Below are 15,905 nucleotides of genomic sequence, written 5' to 3' on the forward strand. Positions count from 1 at the left end.
GATAATGCAACTCTTGTGCAAGCGAATATAAATAATTGGGTTTGCATGCTTGTCAGCGATTGCATTTCATATTTAATTAACTTTGAAGTTAAACAATCAAATAACTGTTGTGTGCAAAGTATTGGGAATGAGTTGGGTTATATAAAGGGTGTTCATGAAGCCAATCATATCGTGATAAGAGCATCGTTAATTGAGCTTCAGATATGAGCCGAACGTGACATTCACATCAGATCCAACAGCGGATGTCAATTTGTATACATAGACTATTTATTTAAAATGCACTTCATTTGATATCTTTCAAATAGAAATTAAGCAAATCACAAAATGATATAATGATGGCTGTCTCAAGGCCTTTGGCACCCAACCTGTTCAACAAATACAAATAATCAGTCACCTGTGTGTTTTCTCGTGTAAAATGTTTCACTCAAGTATGTATAATTAAATGTTTTAGATAAAAGTACAATAACAAATGTTCACACTCATGACGTGAATCGTTAAAAGCATTTGTTTACTGCTAGTTCAAATTAAATACTAGCTTGTTTGTTCAATTGCACCTTACCCTTGTTTACTGATCAAATTTTTCCACAATTTAACAACAAATGTTTTTATGTAAAAGTACAAAAATATCACCACTTTTAAAGACTTGACAAAACTCAAAATAGTTTAATGGCCAAAGTTATTCACATACTTGAATAATCAAAGATTGATGTTTGTCTGGCAACTGTAAACAATTTCTTGGAAATTGTTTTATTTAATTGATTTAATTAGTTCTGATTGTAATTACTAATTTTTGAAGCAAAACACTATAATTAAAACAAATTGATTGACTAATTGCTGCTCAAACTATAAAATGTTGGCTACCTAAGCAAGTACAAAACTTTTTGTTCTTAATGGTTATGAACAAAAAGTCATTGTTTTTCAAAGAAAATAATACAGTGGGAATCTTTTAACTTTTGTCGTTATGTACAATCAAAGTAACATCCATTTGTGCGATAGCGGCTTCACTGGAAGAAGTCTTCGTTTTGTATGAATTGAACCGCAATATACATAAGCAGAGCCTTGAAGGGCTTTCAAATTCAACCGATTTCTTGTTTGTTTTTTTTTTTTATTTTATCAACAAATTGAATTTTCGTGTTTCTTGTTACGTGGTATCTGTGCGCAATTTCTGGGCATACATGTAGATCTGTCGAAAATGCTATACACCATACTCATTGCAACGGCTAACCACTGACAGCCACTGCCATTGCCATTGCCACTGCCACTGCCACTGCCACTGCGGCTGGTGGTGCAATGCCACGCCAATGACCGCAAACTCGAACGGAACCCCAGGCATGGTCGAAGCTAACGAAATGCGAGCAGCCGCCGTTGCACAGTGGCAATATTTCACTACCCCGACGATAGTTAAGCTATTTATGGTGTTTACAGAATTCAAGAGGGATTGTTTTGCATTTGCAGATCGATATGTGATTCTTTTGCTTCTACCAATTTTTAATGACTAAAATACAAAATAGATATGAATGCTGTAGTTGAGTGAGCTTGACTGCGATATACCCTGAATCCAGCTCTCAAATATAGAATATATTAGTCGGTTATGATTAAGAATATATTTACTTTATGGGCTCGGAGGCTATAAAAAGCGGCAAACCTTTAGTGATTTCTGCAATTCGTGCCGATATATAAAAAAATTACTGTTAGCCTTGAATTTGTTCCACTGTGCAGTTGTGTTGATGCATTTACTGGAGTATAATTGCACTTGACTGATTTTTATTGTGACAGGCGCACGCTGTTCAGAAAATTAAATGCCCCAGCCACAATAATAATGACAACAGCAACAGTAATAAAAGGAACAGCTACTACTATATGCCGCACCGACAAGCAATTAAATGCGTGTTGCAAATGTGGCCAAGAGCAACAGCAGAAAAATTGGTAATTGCTACAGAATTTTATTGTGGCTCAAGCTGGGGCAAGACCAAAACCCTCTGTGCGTTAACCCGGCCCACGTGTCCTTCTTGCTGTTCCAATTGACAATGCGAACTATATGAAATTGTAATTTTCCGTTTGTTTTTAATTATTTTTATTTTTGTTTTAATTGGCCCATCTTGAGAGATATAATTTATAAATGTAATGAACCGTGTATTTTATTGCTATATTTAAATGTTATTCAGATTTAATCTGCGTAAAACCTGAAAAAGTATTTAAAATATCAGAGCACATTACAAAGGAGAGGTTGGCAGAGTGTTTAACAATCCAATAGTTAGTAGTATTTGCTTTGCTTCGGAAGGGGGAACATGTTCCTTGCATAATCATTTTGACAAGGCTGAAAATCTCATTAAAATATTGATTTAGCTCGGCATTGAAAGTGGCTTAAACCAAATAAAATTAATCAGCGCCCTTATAAAAAATACAAAAGTCATTTAACGCATGGCAGGGATTATGGTCACATTAAGAATGTAATTAATTTAAATGCATTAAAAATGCACAGTTCCACAAAGAAAATAAATAAATTACAGCGCAGCAGCAAATTACAACTATCAGTGGCATTTAAAACGCAAATTAAAAAAAAATCATATAAATAATTAAATTACAACAATAACAGCAGTGAAACTGTGCAGCAACGAAGCGAGTTGAATTTTGTTTCTGTTTTTGTTGTTGATGTTGTTTTCATCACCGACCCATGGGAAATCACCCAGGGGAGCTGTAGTTTCAGGACGAGGGCGTGCCCCTTTGCTATCACTGCCAGCTGATTATTTATTTTGTGTATATAGAGAGTATGCGTTCACCGGGCCTACTGCCCGACCAAGTTTCGCTGCCAAGGAGCAAACTGCCAACAAGTACTGCACACGGATTGACATAAATAAAATGGGAAACTGTGTGCTGTGTGCGGTTGGACTGGCTGACGTGGGAGCATGAACACGATTTTAATCCATTCTGCGAAACACGAAGAAAGCACAATTCTTACACACTCCAGTTTAAATACTTTATTCTACAATAAACTTGTGCAAGTTGTGGAATTTGCACAGACAAGTCATAGAGTGTAAGTTGTGTGAATGAAATTTGCTATGCGAGGACGATATCAACTACGAATGTTATTTAAATTATTGTTAAATATTAAACCAAAGCTAGAGTTAAGCAAACTCTACTTTTTAATTATAAATATTATCAATTAATTTCTTTATTATACTTTATCTAGTTTAACTTCTATACATAATTTACATTATTTCATACATTTAAATGTTGTATTTAGAATAAGTTTTTTTAAAAAATATTTTTTCTGGCGTTATAAACAGTTTGGTTAAGTAACTTATTGTGAGGGTATGTTAAATAATATTTTTCTTTGCCGACCAAAGGGCAGACATGGCCCAGCAATGCGAGTCGCTCGTAGTGGCAAAAGCAAAACGAAATCCGAGAATGAAATTTATCTGCTGCAATTTATGGCGCATGTTGACTGCATACACAGTCTGCGAAGGGAGTGGCATCCTCGTTGAGTTCATAAATAGCATTGTTGCATGCAACATGCACTCGTCTCAGGCCGCACACTTGAGCCCCGACTTAACTTAGCTCGAGTCGACTCAACTCAACTCGGGGCAGGCTCTAATTTTTATGAGAATGTTGCGTGCTGTGCCTGCTTCAAGGCGTTGCCCTCGTGTCGACGACAACGCTGCACTTGAGTTCAGTCAGAGGCAGCAACAGCAGCAAGGCATTATGCAGGCCCCCACAGCTGTGTGTTTTCAACAGATTTTAAATGCAACATAAGCAAAACGTACAAACTACTTTATCAAAATCCTAAATGCAAGCTCCAAACATGGATATAGTGTGCTGCATATTACACATACGCCACGTGCGCGGATTCTTGAAATTAACTCTCGCTCAAAAATGTCAACTGCAGACTACAAGTGATGCCATGTCACAAAGGTCTGGTTAGCCGACTAAGAGAATGCCGTTTACACATAGATGTGCTTCCATTGAAACTACTACTCTTGTTAAGTGAGTAATTTATGATATTTGATTAGTTAACATATGCTTTTCTTTTGTCTGCTTAAATATGCCAATTATCTGCCTATCAAAAATTTACCCTTTATCGGCTTGTGGCAGTAGAAAAAATTCGTTGTTATGGAACTAACAATCGGCGTTTGTGGCTGTGTGTTAGTAACAAGCAATTCAATTAGTTTGCCGGCAGCAATAATGGCAACAGCAACAACAACTACAACAAAAGTTGCAATAATCTTCCTAGTCGAATAAAGGGAAGCCAATGTGAGCCTGATAACTAGGCGAGTCTTTTTGGGTGGCTAACTTTTTTACAAGGCAACCAACAACAACATTGTTGTCGTTGCTGTTGCTGTTGTTGAGAAGGCGCACTCCAACCAGCAAGGGGAAGTAAAGTGTGGCATGTGAAGAAGCTAAGGCCGAAAAGGAAGCCAGAAAAGTCGGACAGGGCTGGGGAAATGTCGATGTCCCAGTTGCTTGTTTGATTTGGCTGGCTGGTTCTTTTGGCTGCTTGGCGTGTTGGCCAACAAATTGCAGCCGCAAGAAACTGTTTTTTGGCTTCCGACTTGTTTGCCATTCCTTGCTTGCAGCCTTCATTGATTACTTTGTTATGGATTTCATTCGGCTGATTTGGTTTCAACAATTTCTACGCTTCCCTTTGCCATTTCTTTAGATTACAGCAACAGCGAAAGCAACAACAACAGTCTCTGATTGCACCAATCATAAACAAGCGACAAAAGTTTGTGCAATTTTATATTCAATATACACGCTGGGAACCATTTTTGAGTCAGTGCTCTCTGTGTGTGAAAAATTGTTAAGGATATGAGAATATATTGAGTCGCATTAGCTGCATCAGTTAACCCATAATATCTGATTCTTTGAGTGCCTCAATTTAAGTCGATCGATTGGCACTTTAAGCTCTTTAAACTGATGACTCATCCCTCCAAAAAACATATGTAGATACGTTTATAATTAAACTAAAAGAGCGCAATTAAAATGCAAGCCATGCGGCGAATTTATGATTAGAGAACGCGGTACAATTTTATGCACGTTTCAGGCTTGGACTTCAAAAAACTTTTAACTAACTGCCAGGGGGCTCCCAAGAGGCGCATGGAATAATTCAACGCGCAGGCAACAACAACAATAAATTATCATCGTCTGTGTGCACTGTGAAAAATCTTTTCAATTAAATTAACAGTTTTATAATCCATTCAATCTTAATATGTGTATTATGTTTTTAAAATCATGTATGTAAATCACATATCACATATTTGATAATGATGGTAATTGGAGAAACAACAAATTACAAAGCTTTAAGTGAAGTGGAAAGCTTATTTAATAATTCTTAGCAATATTTAATAAGCAAAGAATATTGATTTCAACCTAGATCGTTTATACAAATATTTTTGGCTCAGTGCATGATAAACCGTCAGAGATGGAAGTGTACTGGGCCAGCACTTAAGCGAAATGACTGGAGCTTAACTTTGGCCAAATGCAATTGGAATGACAGGGAACAACACACAGACAGGGAGGTGAGCAGGAGGCAGGCGACAACAGAAGATGCACCTTGAACGTCTCTGGATTGTTGTCTGTTGTTGTCGTATTTATCACTGCTGTCGACATGCCACCAGGTCGGAGGTAGGGGCGTGTTCTGGTCAGAACTTGCCGCAGGTCAGGTTACTGTGCAAGCCGATTTTTTTAATTTTGGACTTTGGTATTTCTTGGTTATTGTTGTTGTTGTTGTAGCAACTCAAATGAAAAACGTTAAATTGCAATCCCTGCGAAGACGCCCTTTTTGTGTTGTTTGTGTGTGTGTGTGTGTGTGGGCAAAATGTGTGTTGCATAGTTCATTGCCCCAATGCAAATGCAGCACAGAACACAGCATTTAGCTTGTAAATTTGTTTTTATTGGATTTCATTGATAATTGCTGGCAACGTGCATGTTGCATGTTTGTGGCTGCAGCCGTTGCATAGTTGTTTGTTCGATTGTAATTCGATTTCTGTTTGCATGCTAGCTCTAAATGCGCTGCTATTTGCCCAAATCGATTCGAAATGTAATTTGGGTCATAAGCAATCAATCAGTTATCCGTCGGGTAAGCGAACTCTTTGCCCAGTCATTGAACTTTAGATTTAGCGATTTGCCATTGATTAGTCAGCAGTGGTTAGCATTGGGCCATCATACTAATGAACATTTTTGAAACTAGTTTGGTTTTATGACACTTCAAACCGCATCATGTGATTAACAATTCATCAACCTCACCGTCATTATTGCTGCTAAAAGTTAAGTGTCTCGAAAACGATTGTTATTGTGATGCAGCAGATTCTTTTTTTTTTTTAACACCTTTTAGTAAGTTTTTATTGTCAATTATTCGATGTGCTACGATGGAGACTGAATCGGCATTTGTAAACAAAATTAAAAATAACAACAATAATATACTTGACCAATATAGCAGAACACTTAGTAGGTGTTAATACTGAAACGCTTTCGAGTAAATCGAGTAAAAACCGAGTAAATCAAGACATTGACAGCGAGAAAATAGAAAAACGAAGAACAAGTCCGACAAATATTCGCACTAAACTGAATGTTTGTCACGCGAACACTTTGGGCACGTGGGCTTGTTGTTATTGTTGTTTTTTGTGTTGTGGCTTGTTTTGTTGCTGCCAATATTCGCAGTGTTTGGAGTGCCATGCAAATTGAGTACTTAGCAAATTGTAGTTATTAAAAAACCAACACGCAAAGTGGCTACCTACGAAAACGCGAGCGCTTCTCTGACAACTTTTTCCCATTTTCAAATGGTTGCGACAACAAAAAGGAATTGAACTTATTTATATGCTATAAACATACAATCAATTTGTTATAACCATTCATTATTCATTAGATGTTGCTTAATGCCTATTAAATAATGTTTTGTGATTACCGCCTACAAATTTTGGAATTCTTTCAACTCACTTATAAGCTAATTTCAAACGCTGAATATAGAGGCATGCTTACGTCCCATATATTCCATCGTTATGAAACTTGTTGGATATGGAGTAAATATTATTCTGGGCAAAAATCAGAAAATGTTCATAGTATTTACACAAAGTTTTTAATAACTTTTTGTTGGTTATTTTCATGGGCTTAAGGTAAAATAAATACAATCAGTTGTTAATTAAAAACAAACTGCCACAATGTGTATGAGTATATCAATATTTAATATATTGTGTGAATTCAATGCCAATAAATATTTATACTATGTGTGTGTGTGTGTGTGTGTTGTATGCTGTGGTCGCATGTCGCGGTTGCTGTTCTTGTGGATGCTGTCATATTTGTAAAAGGTTAATCCCGGCTTGACAACCTGACAGGGTGACAGTGTTGGGCACCCAAGTTTAATTGGTCAATGTCAGATAGTTTGACATCGGCGGCTTTATAATTGATGCGGCTCATTAGCTTTAACTTAAATGCGAGTTGGAAGTTGCATAAGAAAATGAATTCGTTGCATACTATATTGCGTGCTTGTATAGAATATACATATATATATATACATATATATAACATCTATATATACTAAGTTGTCCTAGTTTGATGCTGCAGTGCTTCTGGGCCAACGAACGAACGCCTTTGCGGGCAAACATAAAAATAGTTAAAATGTAGATTTATGCAAATGCATCCTGTCGCCCAAGTCGCATCTACTGCATTTGCTCTATGTCAATGTGTTAGTAGCCCGCCAGTCACGAGCTCCAATCTCTTCGCACACCCCCCCCTTTGCTTTGTAGCTTCAGTTTCTGGGCTGCTTTGTTCTGTTTTTCCACTCTGACTGTCTGGTTGCCTGTTGCCTGTTGCTGTGGGTACCTCTTGTGTGTGTGCGTGTGAATTGAGTGTATTGCATTTAATATTTATTTGCTTCTATTACTCTTTTTTATTCATTATTCTTCTTTTTCTCTTTGTTATAGTTGCGCACATTTTTCTTTTCCTTCGCCAAGGAGTACAAGAGAAGCGAAAATGGAATAGTGAACAGAAAATGTCAGCGTCAGGTGGCAGCGGAAAATTAAAAATGCAATTGCGATTAAAATTGCATGACAAATGCATTGCAAAATGTTTAATGCTTAGCATCAGTTGCCGTAACCGTTCCCCCCGCCACCTTGGCCGGCAAAAGGGTATCATGATTAAATATATAGTATTTTCCAAAATGTGTCGCATGTTAAATGATTCATCTTAGTTAGCACTTGGCACTGAGTGGTCTCGCAATAGTTTCGCCTGTGACATCTCATCATCATCAATTCACACTTACCCTCAATCGATTTCGGTTTCAAATTAACACAAATCCGTTTATCGAGTCTGACGAGCCCACCGAAAGTAGAAGAAGATGCAGTTAAATAAAAGTATATTTGATTGATCAATTAGCACGACACAAAAAAATATGGTCAGGCACTTATTTTTTTTGTGAGTTATCTAAAAATACATTTTTAATTTCACCAGTCGGCAAAAATTGAACAAAATTGATGTATTTGCATTTACTATATATTTACAATATAGTATATATTATGTGTTTAAAAGAGCTGTTTTGGCTGTATGCCCAATTGTGAATGAATGCATCTATATAGCAATGATTTCCTGTGCCAATGGCCGCCAGACGCGGCACGTCAACCACACCGCACATCATCGTCTGCGTTCTTTGTTGCAAGTCACAAATGCACAAGTGATAAACACAAAGCACAAAGAGCACACACAAGAAACAGACAGCGTTGTATGACCGCAAATTATTGGACAGGTGCAAAGTCTATGACTGGCCCTGCAGATACCACTGAGGCAGGCAAAACTGGGGGGCCAACTATATTACCCACCTCTGATCACGTGACCGGCTTGTGATTTGGTGTCGCTGTGACCGGCGTCGTTGAGGATTTCGATGATTTTTTTTTGATTTTGAATACGTTTTCGGTTCCTGTTTCTGTTTCTATTTTATTTATTTATTTATTTATTTTTGTTGGGTCTTTTCCCTTTTGTGCGCACTGGTCGCGCTTGTGAGCGACTGACTGTAAAATGATTTGCCACGAAAATGCTTATACGCGATTTATAATGTCACTAATTAATTTTCGCTATTTGCTCCGCAATTGTGCGACCGAAAACTGATGCTAATGCGATTGCGGATAGACTAAACAAGTAATAATAATTTGCGGAAACAGTCCCATAGCAACGCCCTAAACAATTGACAGACATTGCTGTTGCTGTTGTTGCTGTGCTGTGTGTTATTATTAATTTAACGGACTGTTTTCCAAATTGTTATACGCATCGCCGTTGTAAACAAATGTGCAGCTCTCTCGCTCTTTCGCACACGCTAGACCGGAACAAAACACACAGGTTGACTTTGTGAACCTGTTACGACAACAACATTTCGACGTGGTCTACGCATTTATATTTTAGTGCATGGTTAAGTTCATAAAATAGAATGTAACGTTAACGTTAACGATATTAATAGCTTTAAACCTGTTCAAAACGTTCAAGTGACATATTTAGTTAAAAAACAATAATCTACAAATGCTGAGCATAAAATGATTAAAAATATTATGAAATTTTTCAAACACGTTTTGCATTGTTAATAGACGTAGCTAATCTATTATTGTTTGTTAGTCACAGAATGAAATTCCGTTTCTTTGATTTCTTTCACATATATTTTGTTTTTGAGAATTCTGAAAAACGGTTGGTATTTATTTGAAACCATAACAAAAAAAACATTTACATTTTTAATTTACAAGTAAATGATTAAATGCCAGATGGACACAAAGATATTATTTCGATTTGCATTTTTTATGGTAAAGATATTTATTCCTATTTTTAGATATTCGATGTTCAGGCGAACATAACTTAATGTTCGACCCTCGTCACAAATTTTATTAGAAAGATTTGATTAGGCATTTTGTTTAAGACAACATTTTCAACTGTATGTGAGTGTGTGTGTTTTTTTAAGTTTTATTATTTTAAGCACACATTTTTACAAAATCATTATTTTTTTAGTTGGGCCAACTTTTCCGAGGCCCAAGTGTTGGGTTGTCTAGGGGGCGACCTTTGTTTTTGAAATGTCTGTCACGTCTCAGGGTGGAACATGTGCAATTAGCCCTACAAGAGGCCATGAAATTTGTTCGGCCCACGCTTGTTCAATGACACTTTGTTTAATCCGTTTGGTCAATATATTTTCGGCGCTGAGATCGAATCGAATATACTCAATAGATAGCGTGATCTTAAAGTGTTCAATCTCTACACTCTTTGACACATATGCCTGTTGAATTTTAATTGAATAATTGTATTTACATTTTGCACGATATACGCGAATTTTCGAACAGTTTTGTGTATTCCGTATTTGTTTGCTTTGGTCTTTAAATTGAATTGCTATTTTCACTTTTGTGATCGGATTGGATTGAAGCGCGCTGCGTCTTGCATCTGCGAGTGCCACGACGGGTTTGTTGTCATCGGCGTCTACGGTTGCCTCTTAGGCGGCACTTTTGTTGGCTCGATCTCGTTCGCGGTCGCCGTCGCCGTCGTCGTTGTCGTCGATATTGCGTTGTCAGATGCGGCTAGTAGTAGAGGCTGTTACGTTTTGCGTTAACGTTGTCGCTGTCGGAAGGTTCGTGCGACGCTGATGCTCACCGCGACTGCGATTGCGACTGCGACAGCGACGTGGACGTCGCAGCTGTCAGATTTTATTGTACAATAAATGACGGCACATCTTAGCCAGACAGGCAAATATGCGTAGTGCTGCTTATGAATTGGCTGCTAAGCCGGTTTTTTGGGCCATCGATCTGCAGGCCAAGTCAAGACTGTGTTGCCGCTTGGCTGGGCCTGGACTGCGGTGTCAATGGGTAAGGCAAATACGATGCACATTCAAAGCCAACAATAACAAAAATAACAGCTAATAAGCACAACGAGAACAACAGCAACAACAACCAGACAGCAAACATGCAATAATTGGCGGCTGCCCTTTGCACAATTAAGCAAATCGACAGAGTCAAGTGCATGGCATGTGTTAATGGCGGGTCCAATATTAGAAAACGTTTTTCATTTGCATTATTTTTTTTTTAATGACTACGGCCTGTGGCAGTTCAAGTGGGTTTTTGTGCATACTTGGCTTACTCAATTTTGCAGCGCTCGTGGCAACGTTAATTATTGTGCTTAAGTCAGGATAAAAGGGAGCCACCGCAACCACAAATATTTGCTATTAAACGCTTGGGTTGGCACTCAACTCGTTGTCGTGGCAAACTTAGCAACTTCTGCGAATTTCCGGCAATATTTTTCAGTCAACGCACAGACAAGCAGCAGGCAAGCGAATGCAAAAGTTTTTGCATTAAATGCAAAATAGTGTTAAATAATTTCTGCTATTTTGCGATCATTCATTTTTCATCGCTGTGGCGCCTCGTTCTGTGTGTCTGTGTGTGTGTGTGTGTGAAGAGCGGAAGTGTTGCACCCACTCTGACCCCTCACCTACATATATAAACTTGCCTAGCTGCCACTCTGTCTGCCACACCGCATACTTTATAGCTGCTCCTACGAGGAAGGGTTAAGTGGCGCCTACGCCAGTGAATTAGCACAAAACCGCATGTAGATTTGTTGATAACAAGCCGTGCATACAGACAAAGAGCCAACAAGTGTTGTTCTTGTTGTGTTCTCGCCACTGAAGCAAAGTGCAGTTAGATCCTGTCAAGTTGCGAATTTTATGCGAAATGTTTAGTAATTAGTTGCATCCGCCTGAGGAAATTACTTACCAACGCCACTGTCGACTGCAGTAACCCATATATAATACTACCAAGTCCAAACCCAATCCCAATCCCAATCCCTATTCACTAGGAGAGTTGACAGCTCTAAGGAAGCCCGCGCTTCGTATGTGTGTTCTTCTGTGTGTGTGTGCATTACTCATACGCAGTGTGCGTTCGTTTTGGTTGGCGCCAAGCGTTAAACTAACTAATTAAAAGTTGCACAGCTCGAAATGCTTGTGCTCTCTCTCTCTCTCTCTCTCTCTCTCTCTCTCTGTTTCTATTTCTATTTGAATTTGTATCTATCTCCCTCTCACGCTGTCTGTGTATGCTTTGTTAACCGAGACCCTTGGCAATTATTTGTAGCTGCTGCTGTTTTAATTCAGCTAAAATATTTGCACGCACAACAGGAAGGGTGGCTGGGCTGGTGGGAGGCAGTGAAATTGGAAGGGAGCCAGCCACACGTGGGGCTGACCTGGGTCTGGGTCCCACAGTGTGTGCGCTAAACGCATCAACTTCTGGGCTACAACAATGAGCAACTGTTACAATAAAAACTGTCTTGCATTCACATTTGTTACTTTGTTAATTTGCTCATGTTTCTTTTTTTCGTGCAAAACTTTTGCCGAGCACAGTGTGGGACACTTTGCGCTTGAACTGGCATCACGTATGTAATTAGCACCTGGCAGTTTACCTATGTGTCTGCTCTGTAGGTTTCGCATGTGGCGGCGTTACTTTTGTTCGAGTGCTTGCGTTTTGATTAATGATGCTACTGACACTTTATGTTAATTTAAAATTAATTTTATAATTATATGTGTGATATGGTATTCAAAAGTTATTAATAACAGGAAGAGCGTAACTAAACTTGATGCACTTACAGCTTGATAGCCATGTTGATAATTTGCGTAAATATTTAGATCGGAAGCGGAAGCTAAACTTTGTTTACCCCGAAAGAAACCTTACAATTGTTTGCCTACAAGCTAGAAGGCCTATACACATCAATATGTTCTGTTCCGTTAAATGATGACTAAGCAGCACATTTTGTATAGAAACTCTTGGACCCATTCAAAGTGTATTTAAGTATTGTAAATTCATAAAATGCGTTTTAAGAATCTATTTAAAATGGAACGTATCCTAAGATGCGATTTTGTAGGGTAAGATTTTGAATGGTGTTTCTAATTTGAAGTGCAGCATTAACATAGGTGCCAATCCAAGATTAAAAAGGCATTGCTTTAGAAAATCTGTTCAGTTTTTATAAAATTCTTGTTATGGAAAGAATTCAATTATTTGACAAGCACATATCTATCATCGACCAATAGTTCATATGTAAAGTTATGACCTTGAATACGGCTGATTTGTTCTGTTGCTGTTTATGTAGCAACAAAAATGTATGAAATACAAATATATATTATACTATCAGTTCCAAGACAATTAATTTCCTTAAACTTCAAGTTATGTTCTGCATGTCGCGCTGTGAATTTCTCTCTCGCGCGCAAAAGTATGCTACGTATTTTGCATTTAAGTCCGCCCTTAAGGTATGCAATATAAAATGTACTCACCTTCAGTGCCACGCAAATCATTTAACGCGTTCACAACTCTGGCAACGATGACGATGGCGTCATCTGCGAGGTGGTCGTCTTTTTGTTTTTTGCTTTTTTTTTTACCGTTGTTACGCTTTCCCATTTCTCATCAGTTGCCTCGTCGCATTGTGCGAAAAATCAATAATTCCTTAAGTCTCTGCGCATGTGGCCCACTACTGCATTGCATCTGCTAAGCATTTTATTTTTTTAAATTTGCTAATATTAAAAAAACATTGTCTCCAGTTCGTAATTCAGGACGCTGTTTTTTGATTAGCTTTTTGCCTGCTGACATTCACCATGACCTTTGAATGTCGTTAAGAACAGTGGTAGGGTTGTCAGGCCAGTGCAACTAAATGAAAAGACATAAGAGTTTAAAGAATTTAAGAATACCTTTCAGTTTTTATTACATATTATGCATTTCGCTTTCGCTTTTTTTTGTTTTAGCTTTTTTCACTTAACGACAGTAATTTTAAAACATTGTATTTATTTTCTTTGTTAAAGGTAGGTTCCATATTTTGTAGTTTTAGCTTGTTGATGAGTTCAAATTTAGACTCATGGAATTTGGATTACTGTTTACCTTTAGTCGGTCAGCTTAATAGTTAAGTATTTCATTTTATAGAATTTTTATTGTCCTTTAAATGGACATATTTTCGCTTAGCTAATAGTTTTTTTTTTTTTTTATTATTTTGGTTTGCCTTACATTGCTGGCGTTCTTCATATGAATATAGTTATGTATTTTTGTATTTATTTGTGTATTCATTATGTATGTTGATTTTCAATTCTGAGTCTTAGTATCTACTATATGTTAGGAAAACAGTTTTATATACATACACATATGCACATATGCTTACATATGCGTTGCTTAAACTCAACTGGTGTATAGTTCAATTAAAGTTTGTTTCAACGGAACTGAAAGTTCTTAAATGCGTTTTACTTTTAGTTTTAGTTTGGTTGTTGAAATTTACAATTTATTTATTTTTACCGAGTGATGGATTTCTAGTTGCTACGTTGTTTATTTTAGTTGAACTATGATATATGAGCGACTAATTGCTAAAAGTTTTCAACTATCATAGCTTAGGTTACAACTGGGACTGTGTCTGGTTTCGGCTGAAAGTTGGGATTGTTTACGCTTAGCTTAGGCCTGGTATTTTGAAATACTTGATTTTCTTTCATTTTTATTTGACTTACATGCAATAATTCAATTCATTGGTGGCTTCAATTTGCAATTTATTTGCACAATTTACATTGTTTTTTTTTATCATATAGTTTTATATACATATATATATATATATAGGTATATGTATGTATTTGTTAATTTTTTATTAATGACATTATTCGTTAATAATTTGTTAAATATGTACACTGCTTAATTCACTAATAAGTTGATGCTTTATTTTTTGTGTAATTCTCATTTGATTTTTAATTTTAACTTTTAGTTTTAACTAATTTGTTTGATGACTATGAAGATTTTTGGTCTATCAGATGACAAAACAAATGAAATATAAACATTGTCCAAGACGTTAAAAGGGGCTCTGATTTTAACGACCTTGACCATCCCAAGAAATCATATATAAATAAATGAAATGCTCTATGCGTAACTCATAGCACCATGTTACTTCGTTGTTAGCCATATAAATATGTATAGGTAAGAGTATACATTATGAAACTTAAATCATTTCTATATAACAGTGATTAAAGGAGTCATAACAATTTCAATGGCAATTTTCGATAAATTTATGCAAAATCGAATGTTAACTTTTTTTTTTAACTACAGTTGTTTTTGTAATACTTAGATTTCTATGATGATTAATATGCAATTGTGCAGAAAATATCTTTGAATTCCTAATTGGTATCGGTACCGTTATCGTAATCGGTATCATTATCGTTATTGTATGTGTGTGTGTGTGTATGTAATAATTATATATATTGAATCATTTGAGGGGGAGAAACCTTTAAAGTACATACACATATACAAATTAGCACTAAATATATATAGATATATGTAGTTACTAATTCAGCTATTCGGCTGTTATCAAAACAACGATTGGGGGAACTATTACGCGCTTGTAGAGAGCTGGGATCTGTTGGAGTTGTGGGAGCTGCGAGTATAATGCACTCGAGGCGCGTAATTATAGTGGAAGACTTCCGCTTAAAATGTAGATAGTTAATTATTTAAACAGTTTTGTTTTAGAGTTTGTTTTGCGATTTTGATTTTGATATACAAACTTTCATATTCGGCTTGTTGTATTTTGTATTTGCTTAGCTTTGATTAAATACTCATGGTTTATTATTATTAATTTTTGTTGTTTTAATTTAACGTTTACACACAACTATAACAGAGACACATACGATTAGAAGTTAAAAATTTGTTGTTAAATGGTTAAACATTTGATTTTATGCAACTAGAAATAATGCTAAATACATGAACTAGTACTTATATTTACGTGTGTACTCATAGTTAATTTACTGGCTGTTCTCATTTAATATGAAAAAATGTAACTTTTGATATACAATACTATGCTGTATTATGAGTCTAAGGTCTAATTTAATTTAAACTACAGTTATAAGCGAAAAATTTAATAAGTTATTGAATCTTTGGTTTTTTTAAAATATATTTTATTTT

General features: G+C 36.5%; 1 protein-coding gene across 5 annotated transcripts in view; it reads right to left on the reverse strand.

Annotated features, from left to right (window-relative positions):
- LOC6568412 (sodium-coupled monocarboxylate transporter 1) overlaps positions 1-10,590 on the reverse strand; it is a 35,188-nt gene extending 24,598 nt beyond the window's left edge. Inside the window, exons 1-3 of one of the 5 annotated variants that reach the window (XM_032740567.1) lie at positions 10,270-10,590; positions 8,808-8,996; positions 8,255-8,301 (exon numbers count right to left, since the gene is read on the reverse strand). The gene's annotated coding sequence lies outside the window, so the exon portion shown is untranslated. Of the gene's footprint in view, positions 1-8,254; positions 8,302-8,807; positions 9,096-10,269 lie in introns of those variants that run through there. The other 4 variants (XM_032740568.1, XM_043215005.1, XM_043215004.1 and 1 more) reach the window with 4 other exon arrangements.
- Positions 10,591-15,905: the final 5,315 nt, after the last annotated feature.

The sequence above is a fragment of the Drosophila grimshawi genome, unplaced genomic scaffold (assembly GCF_018153295.1).
Source record: "Drosophila grimshawi isolate 15287-2541.00 unplaced genomic scaffold, ASM1815329v1 contig_311, whole genome shotgun sequence".
Lineage (NCBI taxonomy): Eukaryota > Metazoa > Arthropoda > Insecta > Diptera > Drosophilidae > Drosophila > Drosophila grimshawi.